Genomic DNA, 11,354 nt, shown 5'->3' on the forward strand with positions numbered 1-11,354 from the left:
CATGGACTGTGGCTCCACTTGGGCATGAACCCCGGACCTTCTGTGTGTAAAGCAGACATACTAACCGCTACACTATGGAACCACATCCGCATATACTCTTCCTTTTTATCTTGTCTGGGTTGTATCCTTTTCTTTGGGATCCATGCCATTCTATGTGCTCTGTGAAGACTTTTAGTCACAGAGCCTGCACCTCTTTCTGGCCACAAGGATGGGGGGATGGGGTACTGACTCTGCACAGCCAATTATGAAATCCCCCTTCTTGGCAACAGCAATTGACCCCTAGGTGGGCTCGTGACTCCTACAGGCCAATCAGAGTCTGCCTTGGGGAAGGATCTCTCCTCCTTGGAGTTACAGAACTGGGAGAATACAAGTTTGAAGAGAGCCTGTCTATCTGTGGATGAAATTACTTCTTAGAAGGTAATAGAACCAAGATGCTGCTGCCGTTGCTGCTGCTGACGATGATGACGACGACGACAGCAATGGTGATGATGAGAATGAAGACATCACCATGTATTTCTTGAAGCCAAACCCACTCCTGGACTTCTCAGTTCCATGAGCCAATTCATTAGAGTTTTTCTTAAGCCAATTTAGTTGGGTCTCCTTTATAGGCAGCTACAAGAATCTTAAGTCATTTGAGCACAGTATCTGCCACCATAAGAAGAGCTCAGTGAATGATCACTCCAGTAAAGAGGGTGAAGTGGTCTTATGCTCCTTCCCCACCACCCCCTTCTCTCCCAGAAAACACTCTCACCCCTTTCTTTCTGGCCTGGGGAGCAGACTGCTTGCTGTATTGGCTTCCTATTTGCAAGGTTGGGCTGGGGGTGAGGGATATGGTGGCAGGCAGGCCAAACCACCCAGCGTCCATCGGTCAGCATGGGAGCTGCAGCAGTCATGCCTATGTCCCCAGCCTGCCCATTGAATGTGATTTTGGATCAGTTGCATGGTAGAGAGGGCTTAAACCATGTCCTACTGACTGAGTCCAAATCCCATTGCTACAGCTGTGTGGCCTCAGTCACTTTATCTCTCTGGGCTTCTGTTTCCTTGTCTATAAAACCAGGATAATAACAGCTCCTGTTTCTCAGAGAAGTTGTGAAAATTAAACAGAAAAAAATAAATCTAATGTTAATATTATATTTAATATGCCCCAGGCATTGTTTTAAGCCTTTTACAAACTATTAATCCAGTTAATCTTCCCAATAAGCCAAAGAGGTAGGTGCTATTATTCCCACTTTACAGATAAAGGAACTGAGACAGAGAGAAGTTAGTAACTTGCCTAGGGTCTTACAACTAGTAAGCAGTAGTGCTGGAATTTGAATCCAGGCATTTCAACCTGAGTCCACATTTTCACCCACATCAGTACGGTCCAGGCAGGAACTCGAATGCTATGCCAGAAAGTTCAAGAGAAGAAATTTAATATGGGCAACTGTCTAGAGAGGGGCTAGCAGAGATGAAAACCAAGGAAAGGTGGAGCAACCTAGAGATTAACAACTGCCGGAAATTACTATTTCCCCAGAGCTGAAGGGACAAAGTGAGGGTCAATGTCACTGCAGCCCAGGAGCCATGGCCGCCTGGTAGGAGATAGGACACTGGAGGAAGAGGCCATCCTCTGGAGTCACTGCCCAAAACTACTGAAGCGTTGGTGTAGAGAGGATCCATCCTGACTTATTCCCACCACCTGCTCTCTAATCTGCCAGTATCTCCCATTGGCCAAACTTTATAGGAAGCCAGTGGGCAGGGGAGCCTGGGAAACGTAGTCCAGGCCCCCAGATGATGAGCTCCGCAGGGGAAGAGCAGGGAATGGATCTAAGAGCAAACAGCAAATGACCTGTATGCCTCCCCATGCCATACAGCCTCCTCATCAAAATGCAGGGCCCACAGGGGCAACTGTGCTATAAATGGGAATTCAAGACACACACTATGAGGGCAAGAATTTAGGTCCCTTACTCCTGGTTCAATGTTGTGTCCAGCACAGGAGTAGAACCCAGCAGTTAGAAGCATCCTGTGATACCTGGAAATCAGGGAAAGGCAACTGGGGTTCCTGATGGTGTCTCCCCTTCTTGGCCTTTGCACATCTGGAAGCTTCTACAGACAGTTCTGCACAGCTTGGTACAGATCTGTCACGAGAAGCAAGCTGTTTTTCTCTTTACAGGGAGTGAGAGCAGCCTGAATCTCCCCAGCAACGGCTTTGAGAGAAACAGGTGCAGCTGCTGCTAAAAATCAGGAGGCAAATAAGTGGAGTGAGGTACCCCCTTCAGTTCCCCACATCCGCTTTCTGCAAAGGCCATCATCTCTATCCTTGTGGAGTCCCCTTATGTGACCTCATCCTTGCAGGCCTTATATGACCTTGGTGAGTAACTGGGAAGTAGCTGCCACCTGCTGCCCTGAAGCAGGCAGGATCCCACAGGTGACAGCACAAGCAAGGGTTAGATTCAGACCAGAACACAAAAGAAGATGTGGAGTCTGAGCCTGTCCTGCCAGGATGTAGTAGGGGTGGTCTTGGGAACCCTTCCCTTTGACCCAGAACTCTGCCTCTAGGAATTTATCACACAGATAATCTTACATAAGTGGGTAAAGAATTCTGGACGAGGATATTCACTGCAGTGTGGATTGTGGTTAGCAGAAGATGGGGAAAAAACAAAACAAGTGGCCAAAAGGAGAAGATTTGACTAAGCAAATTATGATGCATTTGAACAATGGAATGCTCTGTGCTCTTACGAGGAATGAGACTCGTTTGTATGCGCTGAAACAGGCTGATATTCAAGATAAATTGTTAAGTGAAAAATGAAAGGGACTGAACAGTGTGTCCAATATGCTCACATTTTAAGGGGGAAGAGATGTTTCATGTATATGTACACAAGCACCTCTAGCTATCTAGATATATTTGGTTTCGGAGTTCAGGTAGTGAGCATTCGGGATGCTACATTCCTTGGGATCTTTGACTTCTGCATTTCATTTCAGAAAGCAAATAGCAAGCGTCCAGTAGCAAGTAGTTCCTCCAAGAAGCTATCAGAATCCATTTTGTTTCTGAGTTGGAATAGCGTTGGCATAAGCAGAGTAGATGGTAGAGATATCTGAATATGCAAAACTCTCATTGTGTGTGTGTGTGTGTGTGTGCGTGTGTGTATGTGTGTGTGTATGTGTGTGTGTGTTGGAGCAGGGGGACTCCCTCTGGGAAGATACACAGGAAATTGGTTAGTATTGGCTGCTGCCAGGAGGGTAATTCAGCCCTGGGGGGAATGGGGTGGAAGGAGACTTATTTTTCAGTTTCAATATATGTTGTGGTAGTTTTAAGACGTGGCCCTCAAATTCTTAGTGGTAGCGGTAGGGTGTCTATGTCACCTCCTGTTTGCTCTGAGCAGGTTTGCATCTGCTTAGACTAATAAAGAATGGTGCAAGTGACACTATGTGAACTTCAAAGCTAGGTCAGTAAAGGTCACGCAGCTATATCTGGTTTCTTGGATTGCTTGCTCTGGGACATTCTCTCATACCCCAGCCACCATGCTGGGAGAAGCTAAAGCCACAGAGTAGCCCTGTATAGGCACCATGGTCCTCAGTCCCATCTGAGCTCCAGCTGACAGCTAATATCACATGCTAGGCATGTGAGTGAGCCATCTGGGAAGGTTAGCCCCAGTCAAGTATTCAGATGACTGTACCCTCAGCTGCCAGGAGACCACAAAGCCTGGGGCCCCAGGTGAGAACCACCTGTATGAACCAAGTCAACACCTAGAACTGCAAGAGAAAATACAACATTGTTGTTTTAAAATACTAAATTCTGGAGTTATATGAATGTGTGTGTGTGTGTGTGTGTGTGTGTGTTCTGGAGTTATATGAATGTGCATGTGTGTGTGACTATTAACTGGAAAATATATATTATCGCAAATTTTACCCGTTCAAAATTAAGGGTATTTTCCCTGTAAACACGCACAGGATAGTACTAAATGTTAAATGTGCAGTATCTACTTTATTCCTCACAAGCTACATTGCCATTATCTCCATTTTACACATGAGAAAACTGACCCTCTGAAGGGTTCTTTGGTTACTTGCCCGAGATTACACAGCTCTTACGAGGCAGCCCTGGGATATGTAAGCTGGAGCCCTCTCAGTGCCAGACTGTCACTCCTGGGACCCACTCTCATTCCCTGCCCACTGTGGGCTTCAGTTTCTCCAGGGAAGGGTTTGGAACAGATGAGAGTGAAAAACTCAAAGCCCACCGGGTCATGGAAGGGCCAGAGCGGGTGTGGTGGGCTCTCTCTGGAGAAGCCTCAACTCAGCTCTGTGAAGGCCAGATCTTTGCATTTTTTAAGAGAAGCCAGAAATCAGATTTTTGTGTGTAATCTATTCCTGTTTTAATGTTGGCAACTAATTCCTTTTTTTTTTTTTTTTCCCAAACTGAAAAGCAAAACAAAAACAAAAGCAGCCAATTTGCTTCTCTGGACTAGAAGATCTCTAAGGAGGCTTCGGCTCAGACATCTTGACTTCCAGCAGAACCTCTCTGGGGAGACAGCTCAAATTCCAATCCCAAGAGACTCAGATCTGAAAAAGGAGCTGGAGTGTGAAGATGGAGATGCCCCAGCCTCTTCTGTCCCCCTCCCTCCCCTCCCTGAAGTGTTGGGGAGGCAGGGGGTGCCAGGAAGCCAGGCCACAGGGAGCCTAGCAGTACTGGAGGGCAGCTGATCCTGCAATGAATCAGCTGCCATAAGCAATCTGCCTGCCTTCCCAGAGCTGTCAGGCTGTTTCCTGGGGCTGTCAGAGCAGCCAGGGCACCAGGGCAGACTGAATTTCTGTTGCAATGGGAAACCATCCCGCCCACACCAGCCATTCTCTCCACCTCTCCTCCTCACGCCACTGCTTTTCCAATGGGAACCCTGCCCCTTCCTCCTCTTCTAATCGACCCTCCTTAGAGGAGAGGGTATCGATTCAGTCCACAGCTGTCTTTCTGGGCCTTCCCTCTCTCCCCCGTGTCTCCAATTCCCCCCTCAGCCCGAGCCCATTCCATCTTCAGCTGACTCGTCTTCCTTTGAGACACAGCCTGGCAGAATGCAGCAGGGTGATTGATGAGCTAAGAAGCTCTGGCTGGCAGGCGGGTGGGCAGCCAGCCAGAGACACGGCTCTCACAAGACAGCAGAGCCCCCTGGGAGAGAGCTCACAGCTACCAGGATGCTCCCTGGGGTCCCCCACTGACCAGGCTGACTTGGCGGCCGCTCTGGGCAGAGCAGATTACCACAGGGCCATTGGTACCGTACCTGGCAAACAACAGTCAGTGCTAACGCTCCCTTTTTTCCCCAGTTTGAAACCAATACCCAAGGAGATGAAGATGGTGAACTTCTTAAAGCTTGGAATGTCTGTCGTTCAGCCATGCCACTCAGTCCAGGTGTTTATAATCTGTCCATTCATTCATTCGCACATGCATGCAACACGAGGGGTTGCTGTGGGCATCAGCACTTTGTTGTAATTGCTAATGTGGTCTTGGGGGCGGGTTGGTTTTGAATCCATGGCTTCCTAGCTAGGTGACCTTGGGCAGGTCAGGTCACTTCTCTAAGCTGTGGTTTCTCTCTAAGGGCAACCGCTGTGAGATTCAGTCAGATAATACATGTAAGTACTTAGAACAGAGCCTGGCATATAAAAGAGATCAATATATATTTTTTTTATTCAACAACCAGTAACTGAGGGCCCATGTTGTGCCAGGTTCTGGGGCAGACGAGGTCCCTGCCCCCATGCAGCCCGCCTTCGAGAGGGAAAGCTGGCAATAAACAAGTAACTGAATGAACAAACAAGGAAACAGCAGGTAGAGCTAGCAGGGCATAGGATGGCGAGTAATGGCAAGAAATGCTGGGGAGGGGAGGTGGGCACGAAGGTCCTTTCTGGAAAGCGTCTCTGGAATTGAGTTTGGACGAGGACAACATAGTCAGGTGAAATCCTGAGGAAACGGCTGTCTAGGCAGAGGGAACAGCACATGTAAAGATCCCGAGGCAGAAATAAACCTTGGAATATGTAAGAGTTAGAAAAAGGGGAGGGAGGGAGACAGAGACAGAGGCAGAGAAACAGAGAGAGAGAAACAGAGAGGGAGAGACAGAGACAGAGAGACAGAGAGAGACACCCCCACCAGTGTGTCTGGAAGAGAAAAGCGAGAGAGAGTGCATGAGATGAGCTTGGAGACCTAGACAAGGCCAAATCAGCAAGGACTTGCCGGCCCAGATCAAGATTTCATTTCAAGCATAGTGAGAAGTGACTGTGCTTTTGTTTTTCTTTCGCTTTTCTGTCTGCACAGTTAAGAAAAAAAAGAAAAGAAAAAGAATTAGTTGCCCATATTTCAAGCAAGGGTGTGGCATGGTGGGGGAGCAGAGGAAGGAGCAGCTAAGCAGCTTGCAGAGTGGCTCAGGCTGGGGCAGTGGCCATGGCAGATGCGGGATGGTTTGAGAAGTAGAGGGAACAAGTCTTTTCTTGGATTCTTGGAAGGAAGGAAATAAAAATCAAGGTGTCCACGATGACTCCTGGGTTTTTCGATTGAGCTACTGGATGAACGTGGTGCTGTTATTGATGGAGCAGACTGGACAGACAGTGAGGCAGCTCATATGAATGATATGCATTTTGCTTTATACAATGAGTCAAGAATAGAGGGCACAATGCTTTTGGGAGACGGTCTCTGTCCTTAGGAGCAGGAAGTGACAATCCAGTGTGACAGGTGTTGTCATGGGGAAGAAAAAGAGGGAGCACCTCCCCAAACATGGTGGCAGGGGTCTGGCTTCCCCAGGAACACCCTTGAGGCTGATCTGTTCCAGCCCCTCTCCATCCTCCCCATACCACCCCCACTGCATTCCAGCCACACTGGTCTGTCAATTCTTCTGACAAGCCCTTTCCTTTCCTGCCCCTGAGCTGTGAACACGCTGTGGATCTTCCGGGATTGCCCCCACCCCACCTTCTGTCTCAGCTCTTGTTTCTGTCCCTCCTATGTTCATCTCAACTTAAATTATCACTCTGTGTGTCTGCATGAAACTGTTTCATTGACTGACTCCTCCACAAGAATCTGCAAGCTCCAAGGGGACGGGACAGAGTGTGTCTTATTCACTTCTGGATCCCAAACTCTTGGCACAGCCTGGCACATGGTATGTGTGGGTTGAATGAAGGAATGTACGCATGAACAAATGAACGAACTCAAGGCCAGAAAAATAAAATGAGCTAGATAGGTAAAAAGGGGAGGAGGTAAGACTATTCCAGGGTTAGGGAATGGCTTGCGCAAAAGCCAGGAGGTGAGAGAACACAGTACAGTCAGAAAGCCATATGGACTGAAAGATCTGCAGCCTCTGTGTTTTCTCTGTGCCCTCAGCCTGGCACACAGGATGTCCTCAGTAAGTGTGGAGGCCTCCTGCTCTCCTCCATGTTGTGAATAGCAGAACTGTAGCAGGGTGGCACAGAGCCTAGGGGATCTTGGGGTAGAGACTGTGCCTCATTCACATACGTGCCCTCCCCCTGGACCACAGTGCCTGGCATAGACTGGCACATCATAGGTGCTCAAACAGTTTGGGGACATTGAAGGATGCTGAAAAAATATTCACCTTGTAGCTAAAAAGGGACAGGATTTGATAATTCCAGAATGTAAGCTCCAGCAAGACCTTTACCACCCAACGTGCCTCATGTTACAAATGAGGAAACCGAGACCCAGATAGGGGAATGGATTTGTGCAAGCTCACACGTTAAGTCAGTGGCAGAGAACCCAGACGCCCTAACTGCTGGTTCAAAGCCTCTCCCACTCTGTCCCCGCTTGTGTCAATCTACCTTCTTCCCTCTCCAGCCTTCTGGAGGATATTAGACACCAGCAGATTGGAGCCAACAGGAACCCCCTGAGGGCCTTTTACCAGGGCGAAGGCATTGAGTTACAGGGTGGGCAGAAGGGGCGACCCATTAGTGAGCTAACACTGAGTTCCTGTCAGTTCCATTAGTGACTCTGATTAACCCATTGGCACCTGCTGGAAGCAGGAAGCACAGAGATCTCGGAGGGGAGGAGTCACAGAGTGAGTTAGCTTTGATGAAGCTGAGGGAGCAGAGTTGCAGAGAGGGAAAAGGAATCTTTTCTCTTCCCTTGGAAAGCGGGCTTCCTTAGAGAAGATGTCAGGGAGGCCAGCGCCGACAAAGACCAGGCAGGACTCAGAATCACGGCATTTTGGAGCTCAGCGGGCTGGGACCCTTAGTACAGAGTTGAAAACTGAACAGCAGAGAAAAGAATTTTGTCTCTGAGTCACTCACAGAGAATCCGGGGCTCCTGCCCACCAATACCACTTTACAGGGCTCCAGTGTGTTCAGCCAACCATTATGGTGCACTGCTAACTGCTTTAAGTTCATTATCTTATTTTAGCCTCAAGGCAACCCTGGGAGGAAGGTACTATTACCCCAATTAACAGGACAAAAGTGAGGCTCAGTCAGAGTGGTTGAGTAATTTGCCCAAAGTCACACAGATAATACATAGAAGAGCTGAGATTTAGACCCAGGCAGCCTGATTGCCAAATCCTAATCCTTGTCATCCTGCCATCCTGCTGAGCAGCAAAAATAGACAAAACCACCATTGGATAAATACTTCCTGCAGAGCCCTTCCCACGGGGCATGCTTTTTATTTTAACTACTTGAAGACAATATCATCATCCTATTTTACAGGTGGAAACCCCAAGGCCCAGCAAGCCCAAGTAACCCACATAGTGTCGCACACACAAATACTGTTGGAAACAGACGCAAACCCGTTTATCTCACTCCAAAGCCAAGGCTCTCAGCCACTCCATGACCCCCATGCTATGACAACTGTGTAATGTCCCTGCACCTCTATGCTTGGCATCCAGACTGATCCGTCTACTTGTCTATCTATTCATTCACTCATTCAACAAATATAAAACCGAATGTCCACTGCCAGGCCCTTGCTTAGAAGACCATGGAATCCCAGCACCCCTGCAGCTGGGGGATGGGACAGAAGGACAAGCAATTCCAAGAGGGTCGGGATGAGCATCGGTTGTCATGGCATGAACTCGTTCTAGGGGACGTAGAGGGCCAAACTGAGCCTTATAGGCCAAATAAGCCTTGTCCAGGCAAAGAGAAGAGCTGGGACCAACTCTTGTAGAGGCCCAGAGGTTCAAGAGAGTTCCAGTTTCAGTGTTGGGGAGGAACAAACTTTCCTCTATCCTCAAGGTTCTTTTGGTTGGTCTAATAATCAAAAGGGCATGAGACAGATTAGCAAAATAAAATTACCAAATTTAATACATATATATGTATGGGAACCCCACATACATGAGAGTCAGAGACCCCATATGCACTGAGAAGTTCAGAGAAAGAAAAGGCACACAGGTGTATGAGACATTCTGAGTTAGGGAGGAGGTAAGATGCCTTGGGGGCTTCAAAGAATCCTTGCAGAATAATAATAAGAGCAGATTTTTAGTAAACAGAAGTTTTTTCTGTCACAAAGGTAGGTCAAAAGGTTACCCCTGATCATCTCTTATTATGGGCAAGGCCCCTAATTCAAGTTCATCTAGGTATTTAAAGGGAGGGGCAGAAGTTTCTCTTGTGCCTGAAGCTAAAAGTACCCTTGGCTCAAAACAATCTGCATATAACAGAAGCAAGTCTCAGGGTGACTAGCTCCGAACCCCTACACAGGCAACAGCTGGGGAGAAGCAGAGGCGGGACTGGTGATTCAAGAAGTGGTGGGAGTATGACTTTATCCCTGAGATGAGTCAATGGGGAACCACTGCAGGAAAAAATTTGCATCTAGAAAGCTTGGAGTCTGCAGGAAAGATGCAAAGGGAGGGGGGTAAAATGCCCGCAGGCTAGCTTGATGGAGTTTCCAAAGATAAAGAGGGCTTTGGGGATTGATAACATCTGGGAGTGAGAGGCAGGGCCCAGGCCTGGTTTGACAGGCAAATGGGGAGGTGGGGTTTGGGAGGATGAGGAGCCAGAGAAGAGAAGGGTGGGGAAGAGAGACAAGTTCTGTAGACCTGCTTAGTGTGAGATGCCTGAGGGGCATCCAGGGGGTTCTGTCCAGAGTGTGGATGGACTTATTGGTCCGGGTATCAGGCCTCACAGGTCTTAAGATTCTGCAGACAACGGACTGTGCGATAACAGTGCCTTGTAGAGGTGTTGTAAAGAGGTGTTGGATAGAAATATATAATTTATGTATACAAAGCACTCAACTTAGTTAAATGGTTACTTGATGGGTGGTTCTTTGGCTGTGGCTGATAGAAGTTATTTGGGAAGAGTTGATTTGAAAACCCAAGGACATTTCCTCCCTCTTCAATATTCAGGGCTGGGGTGGACAATAACAGAGAAGTATATTAATGCACATGTTACCTGGATTGAGTGGGAGAAAAGATGGTACCATTTTCCATCTTTAATCCCACCCTAGATACACACACACACACACACACACCTGGGAGGTAAAACCTTTGCTAGATATTGAATAACTATAAATCTTACAGACTGAGGTGCTTTTAGAGGTTTTGGAGGATGTTCTACAGATGTGGTTCTTGGATGTGGAGCTTGGGGCATTGTTTTGGGATGAGAGGCATGGCCAAGGCTTTTCTGTGCTCTTTCTCAATGAGGCTAGGGAGCTTTCTGAAAAAAAACACTTTTGAATCCAGGAAGTAGAAGAAAGAGCTTTAGGTAGGGCTCAGAACTGAGTTCCTTCATTCATTCATCCATTCACTCAACTAATACACTGGTTCTCAACCAGGGGCATTTTTGCCCCCCGGTGAGCATTTGTCAATGCCTGGAGCCACTTTTGGGGGTCACGACTTGGCACCTTTAGTGGGTAGAGGCCAGGGAGGCTGCTAAAAAGACCACAATGTATGGGTTAGTCCCCTTAACTAAGAATTTTCTGGCCCAAGATGTCAATAGTGTGGAGATGGAGAAATCCTGATCAAGTTAGTATTTACTAGAAAGGAGATACTGCAGAGAAAAGAGATAGCTGACTTTACATACCAAGCTAAATATATCAGGTGATGATAAGTATTATCAGGAAAATGTGAGAGAAGCTGGGGGCTGTAGCACAGGGAAGGGGCCTTGACTTCTCAGCAGCAAAGAGCCAGGGGAATGGAGAGTTGCCAGAGTAAAGGCTCTGAACACTGCAGAAACTTGGTTTCATTTATTCTGAAGCTATTTCCTAAGTGCTTCCTGTGTGCCAGGTGTTGTTCTTTCCAGGTGTGGAGTATACAGCAGAGGGCAATACGGACATAAATTCCTGCTCTTGTCGCCAGTGACAGGGCCACCTCTGGCCACTAAGGAGACTTTATGATAATGAGGAAAAGGGCCTCCTCTGGACACTGAGAAGATGACACTGAACCAAACGTGGGATGTGAGAGAGTGAGCTTCCCCGGCAGAGGCGA

The sequence above is a fragment of the Pteropus alecto genome, unplaced genomic scaffold (assembly GCF_000325575.1).
Source record: "Pteropus alecto unplaced genomic scaffold, ASM32557v1 scaffold40, whole genome shotgun sequence".
Lineage (NCBI taxonomy): Eukaryota > Metazoa > Chordata > Mammalia > Chiroptera > Pteropodidae > Pteropus > Pteropus alecto.